At 32.2% G+C, this 16,913-nt stretch overlaps 1 protein-coding gene across 5 annotated transcripts in view; it reads left to right on the plus strand.

Moving 5' to 3' along the window:
- The window catches only part of LOC126757897 (calcitonin gene-related peptide type 1 receptor), a 160,421-nt gene that overhangs the window by 95,090 nt on the left and 48,418 nt on the right, over window positions 1-16,913 (plus strand). For 3 of the 5 annotated variants that reach the window (XM_050471797.1, XM_050471798.1, XM_050471799.1), the window contains exon 1: window positions 16,547-16,733. The exons of the other annotated variants lie outside the window; for them this stretch is intronic. The gene's annotated coding sequence lies outside the window, so the exon portion shown is untranslated. Of the gene's footprint in view, window positions 1-16,546; window positions 16,734-16,913 lie in introns of those variants that run through there. 5 annotated transcript variants of the gene reach the window in all.

Below are 16,913 nucleotides of genomic sequence, written 5' to 3' on the forward strand. Positions count from 1 at the left end.
CTAAGATGTTATTGGTTCCCGAGAAACTGCATATATGGGCAAAAATCCACGTTTCTCTCTCTCTTTGTGTCGTTCCAAATCATTTAGATCTTCAAATGATTGCACATTGATCATTTTGAAGATATATTCTTGAATTGCCGATAAGATGAAAAGTGACTGCTTGACCAGTCCCATGAAGTCATTGAAATTGGAACTAGAGACTGCATTCAAGGTTAAGCTTTTTAGCCAAAAGCCAGGGAGACAATATTTCTTTGAATCAAGACCACATGCAATCCTTTTGTAGATCTATTCTTGAGTCGCTGTATATAAAAACAAGTTGTAACTTCTCCAAAATGCTGGGTTTTGCGATCATTTTATATGGATCTTAAAGCCATCGCTTGTTGAGTTTCAACAGTCAGTATTTGAAAGATGTACTGATGAAGTAAACATAGCGGCAAGCGGGCAGCAGCCCTTCTGTGCGATATATAGACGTAACTAATCTACTAAAGAGATTTTAGAAGCGGAAGACAATGTATTGGGCGCCAAAGGGTCAGACATCCCGGCTCATATGATATGGAAAGTTGACGACTTCGGTCCAATATTTTCTAAAACTGCACTGAAGAAACTGCTTTTTCTAAGTAATGCTCGGAATCTGTTTGTTTGTTGAAACCGCCGATATCGAGTCACTATAGCATATTGCTGTCATACAAAGTGACTGATCCAAATCAAGTGCTTGTATAGAAAACTTTTTTGTTTGACAAGATATCTTTACGAAATTTGACACAGATTACTGTCCGAGGCAGCGCTATAATCTCCAAACATATTTTTCATATCGGAGTACTATAGCATATAGCTGCCATATAAACTGATCGATCAAATTCAAGTTCTTGTATGGAAAACTTTTGTATTTGACAAGTTATCTTCACAAAAGTTGACATGAGTTATTGTCTGAGGCTATGCTACAATCTGCAAGTATATTTTTTGGATCGGCTTACTATAGCATATAGCTGGCATACAAACTAGCCGATAAAATTCAAGTTGTTGTATGGAAAACTTTTTTATTCGACAATATATCTTTACGAAATTTAACACAAATTATTGCAAAATAGAACTCTTCAAACTCCATATATTTTGTGCAGATCGTATCACTATATCATATAGCTGTCGTACAAACTGACCCTTCAAAAGCAAGATAATACTTTTTTTATACCCTTTATGCTATGATAAATGCACTTGAGAAGGATATTATAGCTTCTTTTTAGCTTCGATGCAAATAAAGTTAAAATTTTTCTTGTTTTCGTCTGCAAAGCTTTCCATCTGCTGTATAGAATTCACTTTCACAGCCGAAACATGCGTCTTGCCATATATGTACATATGTCCTTCGAGACAAATCATACCCTAAGCGGTATTTCTCGCTTCAAGCTTTATTTTCTGTGCTTCATTCTACGCTTAATATTATACTTTCATTTTTATTTACGTTTGCCTTGCCTTTGGCAGCCATTTGAGCGAAATTTAATTCCCACGCACCGGTGCGTATGAGTAACATATTTCAATTTCATTGCCGTGAGGGTGTGCAACAAAGTGCGTATATTGAATAAAGTAAACGCGTTGGGCACAGCTTTAAAGTCAAACACAAAGCACAAGTGCAGCGTGCACACAAGCACATTGAATGTAGTGTGTGGCGGAAGGGAAGGGCGGGGCGTAATCGCACAGGGGGTGAGGTGAGCTGAGCCGTGGCAGACAGTCATACAACCGGAAGAACTTACTGACATTCGCTAAATATTTTTTTCGCTTTTGTGTGTGTGCTGCACTTTATTATGCCTGCCGCAGTGCGTGGCAACTATGTAGAATGGCATGCAACAACAACAATATTAATGAAAATAAATGTGAAAAAACCACAAGCAACATAAACAAAGTTGACATACAAAGCGGATAGCGGCAAGCATGGAAGAATTAGAGCGAACAGGCGGGCAAAGAACGTGGCAGTGAGCGGGGGCAAGCAAGTTGCAATGATTTGAAGCCAGGAAACAGCACTTAGCGCGCAAACAACACGCAAAGCCTTAGCGAAGTGTAATTGCAGGCAGCAGGCGGTGAGCTGCTAGACGCATGTGGCATGTGGCAAGTGGCAAGGAGTGAGGGCAGAGCTAAGAACGCAACGGTGGCGTTAAATAGAAAGTCAACAGCAGCGCAAACTGAACCAAACTTGTTGCAAACGGAAAAGCGCGGCTGCATGTTGTATTTGTGTGTGTGTGTGTGTTCGTGAGTGTGTTGCACGTATATATGTGCGTGTAAGCGCCTGACAGGCAACAAGTGTTGCACAAATCAAGAGAAAACATTTGCAAAACTTGTGGAAATTAAAAGGCAAAAGATACAGCAACAACAAGTAACAACAACAACAAACTTGTTTTAACGGCAAAGCGCACAACAACAAACTTCTTTTAACTGCAAATGCGCACAAAAAATCACAAAAACAGCAACAATGCGCTGAAGTTGCATGCCACACACACAAAGTTGCAAGAAAATACCACTTCAAGTTGCATGAAAAGCTGCCGCTGATGTTTAGCTAGCGCACGCCAATCACCACTGCGCGACTTTCACTAATGCCAGCTGTGCCCCCGCTGCCCCACCGCTTGCTCACTTCGCCATTAACGCTCATTTGCCAGCTACTCGTGTACTCGCCTGCCAGCAGAAATTAATCCAATCTGTTTTTTCCGTTGTTACTGCAACTATTTGTTGTTTTTGTTGCGCTGCTAAGCAATCTGAAAAGTTTAAATGAAGTAATAAAATAAACGTCAAGTTTTTATGCCACTTTCTCCGTGTTGCACACACTACTTCTTTGGCGGTCGCGCGCTCACCAGCTAAGCGGGTTGTTGTGGGGATGGTCGAATGGAGTGTAGAGAGGCCGGGCGGTAATTTATACAGCATTTTGGGGTAATGTTGGCAACTAAGATTTCAAACTGTCATTGCTTACTTCGCTGCTCGCTCTCAAAAATTTATTTCAGCACACACTGGTGGCGAAAAATGTTACACAACTGTGAATTTCGACTTTTTTTCTGCAATTAATTTCAATTCAGTTTTTGTAATTAAAAAAATATATTTTTCATAATTTTGATTTCTGTTTTTGTAGTCTTTTTAATTCCAAAAAAAAGAGATTACATATAATTTTTATAGTATTTTTTCATAAAATAAAATTAATTTCGAACGAATTCTTTCATTTTATATATATTTTTTTAGAAATTAATTTAATGTTATGTATTATAAATTCGTATTTAGAAGAAAATTGCTACAAAAAAATTCGTTCGACCAATAAAATTTTGTTAGAAAACACATTTAGAGTTGAAAGAATGTTCACAGTGTTCAAATTAAAATTAAAATTAAGGTTAAAATTAAAATATTGACTAAACCAAAAAAATTATTCATTATTAAAAAAAAATTAATTCGAGATAAAAAATAAAAAATTAATTAAAATTAAAAATTAGTTATAATTAAAAAAAAATTTAACAATTAATTAATATGAGGTTAATTAAAAAAATAAGTAATATTTCCTTTGTGTTCATTTATTGAATATTCTTATGTTATGTTGAAAAAATATAAAACTAAAATGATTTTTCTCGACTTCCAAAAATTTAAAGAAACACACACTGGTGGCTAAAAAAAGTTCACATCTCTTTAATACCTTTTTTTCTTAAATTTTCGAAATAAGTTCATTTTTAGTTTCATTCTAATTGATTACTATTAAAACTAATTTTGTTTATATAATATTTTTTTATTTTTTTTTAATTTTTTTTTATTCTTTTTTTACAGTTTAAAAAAATGTTTAAAGGCTATAAAAAAGGTAATTTAAATAGATTTAGAAATTCCTCAAATTGTGTGTGATATACGAAACTTGTAAAGAAAATGTGCATAATTTTTTTTTAACCAGAACTTAACTGACAGATGGCTGTTAACCCGGCATTGAGAAATCGACCCTTAAGGGTTTTTCTTAGTTTCAAGTTAAAATTTTAATTATAGAAAATAGTTGAAATTAAATTAATTAAAACTTTTAAGAAATTGAGATTTAAAAAATTTTAAATTGTTTGTTAATCTATTTGTACTAAATTACACTTTTAATAAAGTTTTTCTTCATAATTTTCATTATTTTTACAAAAAATTTTTAATTTGTGTGGTGTACTTCACTTATAAATATCTTTTTTTATAAAAGTTATAAAAAATTTCGAAATAAAAAAACAAAATTTATAACAAATTAAAAAAGAAAATTTATTTTTTACAAAATTATTGATAATTTTTAATGAATGTGATAATTTTTAATAAACTTATTGATAATTTTGTAAAAATTGAATTTTTGTTGTTTTTAATTTTTTAATCAAAAATTTTTTATTTCGAAGTTTTTTAATAATCGTTTTGAAGAAAAACTTTATTTTTAGTGTGTGATTTTGCAAAAATTTAAATTTTTTAATTTTGTAATAATGATATTTTTTTTGTAAAAATTTTATTTTTTTTAATTTGCAAAATTTATATATTTCAATACGTTCAGTATTTCCCTGTTTGATGAAAACTAAAATTTATTTAAGAATATATTTTTAAAATGAGTAATGCTAGGAAAATTTAAAAAAGATTTTCAAAAATTTCTGAAAATTCCATTTCTTAGTATATTTTTATATTATTAATTTATTTTATTAAAAATATTGGCTTAAAAATATTCCTGAATAACCGGGCAACTCAAATGTCGAAAGTCAGGGCTTCATTATAGTCAAGCTATGAGCCTACGATAATCTCAAACACTGCAAAGCAGATACATTTTGTCGTTGTTTTTGTTGTTTCTATTTTTCATTTTGATAATCAATGCATTCGAGCGCACATAACCAACATTTAAATTGTGTGGTTTCATTTCATTAAAACTAATTATTGGCTGACATGTTGACCGAGGCGTATGAGTGATATACAATTACTGCCAAAAGCATTGTTTTCACACATTTGTTGTTGCTATTGTGCTGCACAACAACGCTCGCTGCTGTGAATAGCTATTACAAATTCCCCGTAGCAGCCGTAATAAAGGCTTCCAAATACACAGGCACACACACACACACACACACACACACAACAATGCCATTTATAGCGCACTATTACAAATAATATGAAACGCCGAGTACAGTAACAACAACAACAAATGAGTAATGCATTTACGACATATTTCTATGAATGGACCCATTGTTTTCACCTGTTGCCTGGCAACAGTTATTGCAATACAACAACAATAAAGCGCAGCCAAGGCAAGTGAAAGATTTTCGAAGGCACTGAAGATGAAAGTGTGAGTCAGGGAGATGGACAGGGGGAGAGCTTGAGCTCATAGTGGTCGAAACCAGCCGGAGCTGCAATTGTACGTGTGTGTGTGTGTGTGTTTTCATTAGCTAGCTCGCCAAGACAGTGGTGGATTATGGGGTGTCACTGCCTAATAGACAAAGCAACGGTTTATTTGCCAAATTCCAGACAGTTAAGCGGCTTAAAGAAGTGTCGCAGCTGGCAGCACTGATAAGATAGTAATTCACATGCATTTAGAAACAAATTAATTTACAATTCCTTGATTTGCCTTGTAAGTCTATTAAAGTTGAATAACTTCCATTGTTGTTTCAATATTTTGTTTGAGTTATTGCGCGCAAATTGAACATAAACAAGGCTTTACTTTACACTGAGTATATGTGTGCAGTTTATTGCGCGTTGAAGCGAATTCGTTGAAAGTGAATCATAGAAACTGTAGGATAGGCCGCAAAATATGTTTTTCTGTCTTTAATATTAATTAAAATATTTAAATAATTTAAAATAATCACCATTCAATTTAAATCTTTCCTCCAGACAGATTTTCACTATTTTTAAATTCTAAAAAAATTCTGAACAAAAATTAAATAATTTTTTTTGAAAATTTTCTAATTTTAAAAATTTTAAATACTTTTTTTTAATTTTTTATTTTTAATTTTTTAATTTTTTTTTAATTTTCTTTTTTGTTTTCCACGTCATAACTGTTTTTCACAAATTTTTTTTATTATTATCTTATTAGATTTTATGTTTAATTACATTTTTTTAAAGATTTCACGTCACTCATACGCCATGTTGCATCATATAAGTTAAAATTCTATTTTAACCTAAAGCATCCTTTAAGAAAATAAATAAACTCCTACCTCAGCATAACCTTAACAACAACAAAGTCTGTCAAAATATGACATAACTTCCAAAAGATGTCTAAAAAATATTTATAATAAAAATTTACCATTAACCGTGAAACACATTTCAAGCCCGCCAACGCCGTTTCACATCACACCAACGCCACTTGCTAAACCTACAAAGCATTTAGCTGGCACTTAAGTCTAGCGTAAATTTGTTTTCAAGCAACTTTCGAACTAAAAAAGTTATGCCAAAAATATTTCACACACACACACACACAGCTTCAACAGTGCGGCATTGCAGCAGACTTGAGGGCATCGAAAAAATATTTTTTTTGGCAACTTTTGTTTGTTTGCGACCTGCAACAGCTGTCAGTTGTCTCGCCCGCATACCAACGAAGCATACGCTGGCATACATTTAGGCTCTAAATAACAACCAAAACATCTAAACCGAGACGAGGCATCAAACAAACTGCACAGCGACGAGCATTCGTTACATTTTTTATGACATTCACGCATCTGCTGTAGGCGTGGCGGCAAAATCGCACACACACACACATATGTAAGCAAACTGTGCTGTTGGCTTGGCGTTGGTGTGTCTGCCAGAGCTGCTTGTTTTTCATTACGCAACTTGTCTGAGGCCTTTTTCAGGCCTTCAACGCAGCAGCATTGCTATTTTCATTTAGCTTGCTACTTTTGCCCGCCTTTTTTTCATCTCTTTTAATTTTATTTTTACGCATTGTTTTTGTTGCTGTTGCTTATTGTCTATTTTCGCTCATTCGTTCGCCTGTTGCTGCTGTCATAAAACAAGCTGCAATCATATTTATTTAACACAGGCACACAAATAAACACAGCTAGATAGAGAAGCGCTTGCTCAGCCTTGTTGGTGGTGCGCCTGGGCGTATGCGCGACCTCTGTTGCCAAGCAAATATAAATCTCGCTTTAACGCTTGTTTTTCTTCGCTGCCGCTGCCACCGTCGTAAATAGCTATTAAAGGTGTGTTATTTGTTGCGCCAATTTATGCTTTCGCTTAGAATAATAACAGTTAGAGTGATTTTATTTTTAGTCGTTTATTTTGTTTTTTTAACGCGAAAGGTGAAAATCAATGTTGTGTCCTTAAATCAGTAAAAATAACACATTTAAGCGCTTCAAAGGCAATTTCGCTTTAAATTTAGCAAAGATATGCTGTTGGTGTCCTGTTTTCTAGCGCTTTATGAAATTTAAAAGAGTGAGGCTAAGGTGACAGTTGGAGGTACAGACTATAGACGGAGTATTGGAGATTCAGCGCTAATTTTGAACCTTGATTTTGAATAATGACCCAACTAGTACTTGTTGTTGCAGCAAGTACCCGATCCAAGAGGGTTAGATCCCCGAAATAACAGCCAACGGCTAGATAAATTCAGGGTCAAATGCTTATTAGTCCTTCAGAGCGATTGTTTGGATCTCAAAACTAGCTTATAGAGCTAAACAGTAACCAGTTCAGATAAAAGCTTTCCATTCAGAGCAAGATAGAAGTTCCTCCTTCACTTCTGTTATATTGTTACTAACCAAAACTAGTAGAACCTGGAACTAAGCTACCAGGCGCCCTTCTGGGATCTACTTTGGCGGTTATTGGACAACCTTTCCATAACGGAACTGAAAGGAATCTTTATGAACTCGTTTTTCGAAGACCGATTTGATAACTTAGATAGCCTTTGAACTCATTCAACCGCAGATTAGGCTCTACAGAAAACAGAAATCGTCTTACTAGACCCCTATCCAAGAATAGAATAATAGGTAGAATATTTCCCGTATACGCAATTTCCGTTGTTTTTTGTGACTGTAAGTCGATGCGCTTTAGCCCTTATAGCCCAAGGGGACGGTTGAAAACCCTGAAATAAGATGGGAAACCTAGAGTTCGTCTGACTTAGGTGATTAGTACAAAGAGTATATCTTATGATCAGGGACCATTTGGAAACCCACAGTTCGCCTGACTTCAGAGTTTCCAATCAGCCTCTCATTATGAGAAGAACTCTAAACTTACTAATCCACCCAATAAATATATAGAGTTGCAATTGCCTGACCAGAAGCTAAAATGGGAATGAAATGGGAAGTCTGAAAAGGCAACAAAAAATTTACCAACCCAAAAAAGAAAGCTTCAAATCGCTTACCGGTCATAAATTCTATCCGTACTTAAGTTGGCGGGTTCCACAAGATCTAAAGACACAACTTACAACACAACAGCACGGCAGAATGGAAACTTTGGGATAACCTGTTCGGATCCAGACGGCTGAAACTCTACGTAATGGTCCACCCTAAAAAAGAGTAAAGTGAAAATGGCATCCTAGAGACACTTCTTATGAGCTGACTGTCAGTGCTAACTCGGAAGTCCCCCGTGAAAACAAGCTATCTGTGGGACATGTTGGAGGTGTCACAAACCACGCTTCTGGCATAGTCTGGCCCATCACCCAAAACACAATGACATTAAATTCCAGCGCTAAGTTGGTCACAACGCAGTTTGTGATAGCCAGCAGAGCCTTGGCCGAGACGTTCAAAGAGCATAAGCAGGCTGACTGTCGCTACATCCAGCTGTGTCGATGGCATGCAACACAATTACCTCAAAGGCCGATTAATTGCCGCACAGTCGGGCCAAATGAATTTTTAATTAAGCCAGTGAACGCATAAAACCGCAAAGCACAGGGTGAAATGAAATGAACCGTACCGAGAGCCGAAACGAAAAAGAGAACAAAGACCGTAAATGAAGTGAGAAAAAAGTGCAGTCTTTGACGTGCACGGCATACTTTTTCCACATAATGTCTTGTAAGTCGCCACAACAGTACATGGACGGGGAAACAATGTCAGTGACAGGGCATAAGAATTTTCAAACACTTTGGGACTATTTTAGAACAAGGACATTTTGGGAGTAATGGCGTAATTAAGTAACGGAAAAGGTGGAATACAAAGGGACATTGAAAAATTAGCACGGCAATAAACTTGGCCGAAAGGGTTAAAAGTTGAAAAAGTGGAAAGACAAGAATATTAACTGAGAGAGCAGCGAGTAGCAGGGCAAATGCACAGCTGAGAGCACGGCAGTTTGCTAAGTGACCGCAGTACGCGAAAATTTTTAGCAAGACATTTGAGGTTTGAAAAGTATGAGTGAAAGTAAGAATGACAACAACATTTTCGCTGATTTTCGAGGCAATAGCAATGAACACAGAATGGTTATATAAGCGTGATAACATATTTGTCTTCTCAGCTGTTTACGGCTTATTCAACTCGACTAACTTACAGATAATCCATTTCAAATCATATAGTCCTTAAATCTACATTAGAAGCAATACTTGATATCCAATCAACCAAAACTCTTCTAGCTCATAGAAGCCACAAGCGCTCCTTTGATATATCTGAGACGATATTAAAATATTTAATGTACGGCTCCAACAACTTATCTGAAACAGTCCGAAGCCGTGGTACAGGCACATTAAATAGCACTGGTTCTTACTAAGACTGGTGATACTTAAGGATTCGTGGTTCTTATAAACGAATATACTGGATGTAACGAAGATGAGATTATTTTACCAAAGATAGTTCGAAAATTTGAAGAAGTCATAGTATGTCTAATGTTGGAATACCATAAGAGACCACGAATAAACCTATATTAATATAACTTCAATGGATATAGTCAATTAATATATAAGCAGAGTTCGTTCCTCGGCCAAGGAAGATCCATTAAATGAACTTTCTCTTTTAACCTAAATGCTTTTCGAAAGACACACCCCTTTGTTTACATTTTATGCAGTTAATGACCATTTTGTTTACATTTAGCCAAGTCCAGAACATTTGTTCACATTTAGCCAATTCCACAACCTTTGTTTACATTTGGCTAAGACAACAACCTTTGTTTGCATTTGGGTTAGTGAATATTTTGTTTAAATTTTCCCTAGGTCATTGAACCCTTTGTTTACATTTAGGTTAGTGACCCTTTTGTTTATATTTAGCCTAGACAACAACTTTTGTTTGCATTTGGGGTCAATAACCTTTTTGTTTACTTTTTCCTGAGGTTACTTACCTTTAGCTAACTCAACAACCTTTCTTTACATTATGCCATGTGAAACTAATTTTTCGATGTGAAAGACTTTTAAACATTTGTGTTTATTTTATGAGTCAACTCGCAATCCTTCTTTTTTCCCCTCGGATACCATAAGTGGCCTTGCCTCTAGTCCAGTATGATCCTAACCACATACCACATTGATAAGAAATTCAAGTTTTTTTCATTAACTGATTTTTTTGCTCACCAATCCAAACAGGATTAGATCCAGCCGGATAAAATCTGAGTCAATTCATATAACGCAGAGCCGCCTCTTGTGGAAAGTTATGAGAAGCTCTAAAGCTTTTCGCCTAAAAGTAAACTACATATTTTTTATACCACAATAATATCTTCAATATATACCATAGTTTACGCTCTACCCTTGACCCTTCCTTAATACCCAGACTGGCACGAAGACTTGTCATTTTTATTAAATTTGATCATTTTCATTTTTTTTTAATGTTGTTTACTAAAATTCTTGCTTTCTTCTTTGAATTTGAAATAATTGTTTCTAATCTCTGTGGGCAGCTCCAGCCAGCATAATAAATATCACTGGCGGTTGACCACAACTCATGAGCAAATAGCAAAGTTAGTGTTTGATAAATAAATAAAAATACAGTTGTATGTATATATGTGTGTGTGTGTTTTTCATGTGAAAAATGTAAGCATTTTAAAAGCTATAAAGCCAGGCAATTAATAAGCAAAAAATACATCCAAGCGCACGCACTGCCAGCAACAGTTACCACAGCAAGTAGTAAACAAGTCCGACCTCAGCCTACTGGCAACTGAGTACACCGACCACAAAGTCAATGTCAGCACTGAAATATTATAAAAATGCGCTTGTGGAAGTATATACGGATATATGTATATGTATTTAGATATATTTTAATATATAGTTATAAAGAATGCTGCCTTTTCAGTGTTTTTTGTTCAGCACACCTCTTCCATTACTTCTGCTTTCAATTAAATTTTCTTTTTAAATTATGCTCAAGACGCCTGCTCCGTAAGCAAATATAGCGCACGTCAGTGTAGGCGTCTGTTAGCTAAAGTGATTGGCTGCTTATAAAGAGTTGGAAATAAAGTGAACAAAGCTGAAGCGTAGGTGAAAATGTGATAAGTAAGGGTATTAAGTGATTAGCGTAGAGAGTGCGTGTAGGTGACAAGCGGTATCTTCAGTTCTCTCATTTAGGCAGAATATACATCAGTGGAAATTCTTTGACAAGCAAAAAGATACCCTAAGGAGTGACATAAATATCGGAGGAGTTCTGAGCAATGCTTATTTGACTATTTAGGATTTATGCGATGTGATTTAAATCTCACAAGATGAGATTTGCTCCCAACTGACTTTTTATAGAAAGAGCAGACTATCTAGGTGATTATTGAACTTGTAATGTGCGTTTTCGTGATTTAAAAGTCGCGAAGTGATCTGACCGGCAACTAGCTGGCATTCCCACCCAAAGCTCGGCTGACTATCAATCCTTCATGTGAGATGCGATGTGATGTTGAAGTGATAGAAATTTCACGATGTGGCTTGACCGGCAGTTAGCCGACAGTTGACCTATATAAAAAGAGGACGCTGGTTGGACACAGCTCAGGTGACTTTCAATCCTTGATGTAATAATTACGCGGTTCAAAATCATAAAGTATCCTTTTGGTCGTTTACTTGGAAATTTGCTTTATATAAAAGATGACACCCTGCTTTCCCAGTGCTCTGGAGACTTTCGCAACTCGATCTAAAAACATGTGGATCTGACTTAAAAATCGCAAGTTGCCCAGACTGACAGTTACCTAACAGTTGCCTCTATATAACCAGAGGGCGCCATGCTTGGACAGTGCTCAGGTGACTCTCCTTACGCCTAGAAGTCATGTGATTTAAGAGTAAAAGCTGACCTAACTGACAACTACTTGACAGTTGGCTCTTGAAAAAACACATGCAGCATGCCTGGGCAGTACTCAGGTGACTCTGAACATTTCATGTGATGTGATATTGGTGTGAGTTTTAGATCACGAAATGCATTTGTAATTAAAAATTTAACATAAAATTTGAGAATTATTATTTTTTTTTTAATTTGTGAAGAATTGTATTCCGTTTAAAAAAAATTATTTAATTTCAATTAATTTAAAAATTAATTTAATTATATTTTATAAATTTTGTTAATTTTTGATTTTTATGCAAAGGTTTTTTTCAGTTTGACATCCCTTTTTTACAGACCGTTTAAAAAAATATTATTTAATTTTAATTAATTTAAAAATGGATTTAATTATATTTTATAAATTTTATTAATTTTTGAGTTTTATACAAAGGGTTTTTCGGCTTGACATCCGTTTTTTACATAGTTTTTTTAATATTTTTTTTTTTTAATATTTTTTATTTTTTTCTCATTTTTTTTTTTTTTTTGGTTAAAAAATTAAAAAAAAACTATGATTTTATGCATAAAATGGTTCTTCCATAATTTGTATTTTTTTCTAAATAATCTTTTTTCGGATTACTATAGCATTTTTCTTCCATACAAACTTTTAGTAAAACAAATGCAAATATTTGTCTGATTAACGTTTTTTCTAAAAAAATCAAAAAAACTTTTTTATGATAAAATTATTCCATAATTTGTATTTTTAATATAATTAAAAAAAATATTTAAAGTATTAAGCTTTTAACTTTTATTACTTTTTCCATTGTTACTATTTTTTTTTTTGTTTTTTATTATTATAATTTTTTTCAATTCATATTTTTAAGCATTTTTTGCTTTACTTAACTTTTTGATTCTGTTTCATTAAATTTTCACCGAAAAACGCGATTGAAAATAATTTGCAGTTTTCACTTTTCACGGCGACAAATGAATGGATGCGGTGCTTGCGGTTTTGAAATCGTATCTCGAGGTAGCCATCGGTTGCACAAACACTCACACAATAAACAGATAAGCAAAATTACACGAAATTACACGATCGCTGATAGACGAAGCGAACTGCAAACAAACAAAGGGCAGGCAAAAATTATTCACTCGAACATAACACACTTATCTGACTGAAAATGAATACATTTGTGAAAAGCTGCACAGATTAACACACCTTCAACCACACACGCACACACATATACGCATGTAGCTGAAAGCGGATCAAAAAAAAATTCAATACCAAAATTACTTCGGCGCAACAAAGCCTGACTGTCCACAGGTAGTTAGCGCCTTACATTTACTCTGGAAATATATGTGTGTGTATGTATGTCTGCGCATGTGTTTATGTTACAACCGTGCAACTCTGCATTGCAGCCACAGCGTAATTAATTACTCTAATTATCGCGTAATTCAAAGAGCAACACCAACAAAGTCCCCAATGTGAGCGGTAGGCAATTTGCTGGCCGTGTGTGGCAACTGAGTTGGGTGGGGGGTAAAAGCTGAAGGGCAATTAACGTTTGCTGTACGTGCTTGTGAGAAAGGAGAGCCAAATGTGTTCACATACTAAATTAATTAACTAATTTGTTATATTAATTTAATTAAATTGAGTTAGTTATTTTAGTTTTTCAATTTATTTTTTTATATTTTTTGGAAAAATTAACTTATTTTTTTTAATATTATTTCTTTGAATAAATATTAATTTTCTTTATTTATTTCAAAAAATTTTCAAAATATCATATTTTTTATTATTTATTTTTTGCAAGTCGTTATTTGTCGAAGTTCTTTACCATTTCCCAATTTTTAATAAATTAAATTATTAAAAAATATAATTTTATATAATTTTTGTAAAATAATTAAGTATTACATTTTTGTTTTTTATTTCTATTCTATTTTTATTTATTTTTTAATTTTTAATAAATTTAAGTATTACAAATAATTACGGATCGGCGTTTTTAGCTGCATTAAAATAGTTTAAATATTTTTTAAAACAATTTTTTTTTGTAATTCATTATTTGTCGAATTTTTTATATCATTTTCCAATTTTTATTAAATTAAATTATTAAAAAATATTTTCTTATAAGGTATGTAACGTAACTAAATATTACAGACTTATAATGTTTTTTATTTTGATTTTAATTGTTTTTATTTAATTTTTATATTTTTTTTAATTAATTTTTTTTTTTAATTTTTAATAAATTTACGTTTTATAAATAATTACAGCTTACCGTTTTTAGCCGTCCAAGTGAGATCCCTGTTATGATCGATTCAAAGCATTATTTTATTTCGATTACTAAAATTTAATTTGTATATTTTTCTAAATATTAAGTGTAATTAAAATAATTATCTTTAATTATTTTATGTCTGACTTACTTCGAAAATTTCTGTACTCTTTAATTGAATTTAATTTTTTAATTCTAATTAAAATATTAATTTTTTTTAATTAGTCTTAATTATTTTAATTTTCGTTATTTTAATTTACAAAGGTTTAATAATATTTAATTTAATTTATAAAATTGCGTTGGTTTAAATTATTTTAGTTAAAGTTATTTTACTTAAAAAATTATTATTTTTTAAGTTCAATGAGAAGTCTTCGTACTCCAAAACTGAAGATTAAAATATTAATTTTGTTAATTTAACCTTAAGTATTTTAATTTTCATAATTTTTATTTAAGAACTTAATTATTTTTTAATTTACTTGATAAAATTACGTTAGTTAAAGTTTTGTTGTTACAAAAATTTAGTTTTTAATTATTTATTTATTAAATTTTTTTAAATTTAATTTTTTAAATTGTTTTTGTTAAGTTTCATGAATTTTAAACTTTTTTATTTTGATGTAAAAATTTTTCAATATATCTATTTCAGTTAAGCTTAAATGTTATTAATTTTGGCATAATTTTTTTGTTAATTTCAAATTTAAATAAATTTAATTAGAATAAATTGTATATCTTTGAATTTATTTTTTATTAAAATCTCAAATTTTATATATTGTTATTTATTTACTTTTTACATAGTTTACTTAATTAAGTGTTATATTGGTTTGGTTTAAACAAAATGTTTAATTATTTTAAAAATTTAATTTTTATACATTTTTAATTAGTTTTTTGTATTGCATAAATTTAACTTTGTTTCTTAGTTATATAATTCGGTTGTAATCAAAATTAACTAAACTATTTGCACTAATTTTTTAATTAAGTAAAGTAATTTTTTTTAATTTGGTTAAAAAAATTAAATTTTAATATTAAAAATATTTTTTATTTACTATAAAATATTATTTAATTAGTTTCCATTAAATTTTTTTCATTTAAAATAATTTAATTCAATATATTAAATTTAGTTACAATAATTTTTCTTAAAAGAGAAACAATAGAAATAGTTTAAAATAATTTAAATATTATCAATTTTAACAAAGTATTTAATAAAAAAGGGTCTTACTAATAACAAAAAATATAAATAATTAATTATACTTAATTAAATAAGTAATTTTATTAAATTAAGTTAATTTAATACTAATTTCATTAAAATTTCCTTAATTTAATTTAATATATTTAACGAATTCGACAATCTGTAGTTACAGCTACACAAGCATTTGCAAATGTGTGTGTTTCTTTTAAATTATAGCTCTTTTATATGCCGCTCGTGTCCGCTCCAACGCGACCTTTGCCCATTTGGGTTAGTTTTCCGCTCTCACCATTGAAATACGTTGTATGCACACTATGTTCGTGTATGTGCCGATGTGTTGGTGTAAAATTTAACACTTGTCGCTAACCGCCACAACCGCACTTTCGGTGGCATTGTAACACTAAGCCATGCAAAGCTCACACACACTCGCAAATACAAGCGAGCATATAAAGCACCTTTGCGAAACTGAATTTCGGTCACGGCTCAGCCTACTCACAAATGCATATGTTATATGAGTGTATAAATATTGCAAAGTGAAAGCCTACATATTGTTTGATTTTTTTTGTAACTATTTTATTTGAACATTTTAAATTGTGGAGGAATATATTGGAAAATAATTGCAACTCAATGCACAAAAAGTTTGAACCCAACTTTTCAGCATTTCTATTTTACATTTAAAATAAACTTAAAAATACCTCAATTTGCTAACAGACACCAAAGCTCTAAAAGTAAGCTTTTATAAAACTATTGATAGCCACACACCCATTAAGCTTTTTAAAAAGCTTTCAAAACCGGTTTTGTTTTATACTTCGTACACTCTGAAGCTTTCTTCAACTATTATGACTACTTAGACAAAAAGCAGTATTTGCAAAAGCTTTTTCCGAAGCTCTCAGGTGTGATAAAAAAGCTCTTTAGCATTCTTTTTCGCGTTCCACAGTTTTTTTCCACATTGACCACATTGAATACACGAAAGGCATGCCCCTGCTTTCACACAAATGCAGTGTTTACACAGCATCAGCCGGCAGATGAAAAACTTCTCGGCAGTAAATCATTCATGCGTTTGACAACGCCGTGAACGGACGCGTTGGCTCGGGCAAATATATCAATGTGGTTACAGTGCAAGTGAATGAGAAGTGCCATAAGTGGAAAGAGAGTGAAATACATTTTGGCGGGAAATTGTTGTACTAAATGATTGAAATAAGAGTGCCAAATATCAAATTCCTTCAAAAAATTAAAACTAAAGTAATTTGATTATTATCTATAAAGTTTAGTTAAAAATTTACAAAGTCATATTTTAAATAAATAAAAATTGCAGCGAAAGCGAAAAGTTTAATCAATTTTATATCGAATGAAAACCAAATTTAAATAAATAAAATAAAAATAATTGAAATAAAAATAAATAAATTTTAAAGACATTTTTTT

Source organism: Bactrocera neohumeralis, chromosome 5 (genome assembly GCF_024586455.1).
Source record: "Bactrocera neohumeralis isolate Rockhampton chromosome 5, APGP_CSIRO_Bneo_wtdbg2-racon-allhic-juicebox.fasta_v2, whole genome shotgun sequence".
Classification (NCBI taxonomy): domain Eukaryota; kingdom Metazoa; phylum Arthropoda; class Insecta; order Diptera; family Tephritidae; genus Bactrocera; species Bactrocera neohumeralis.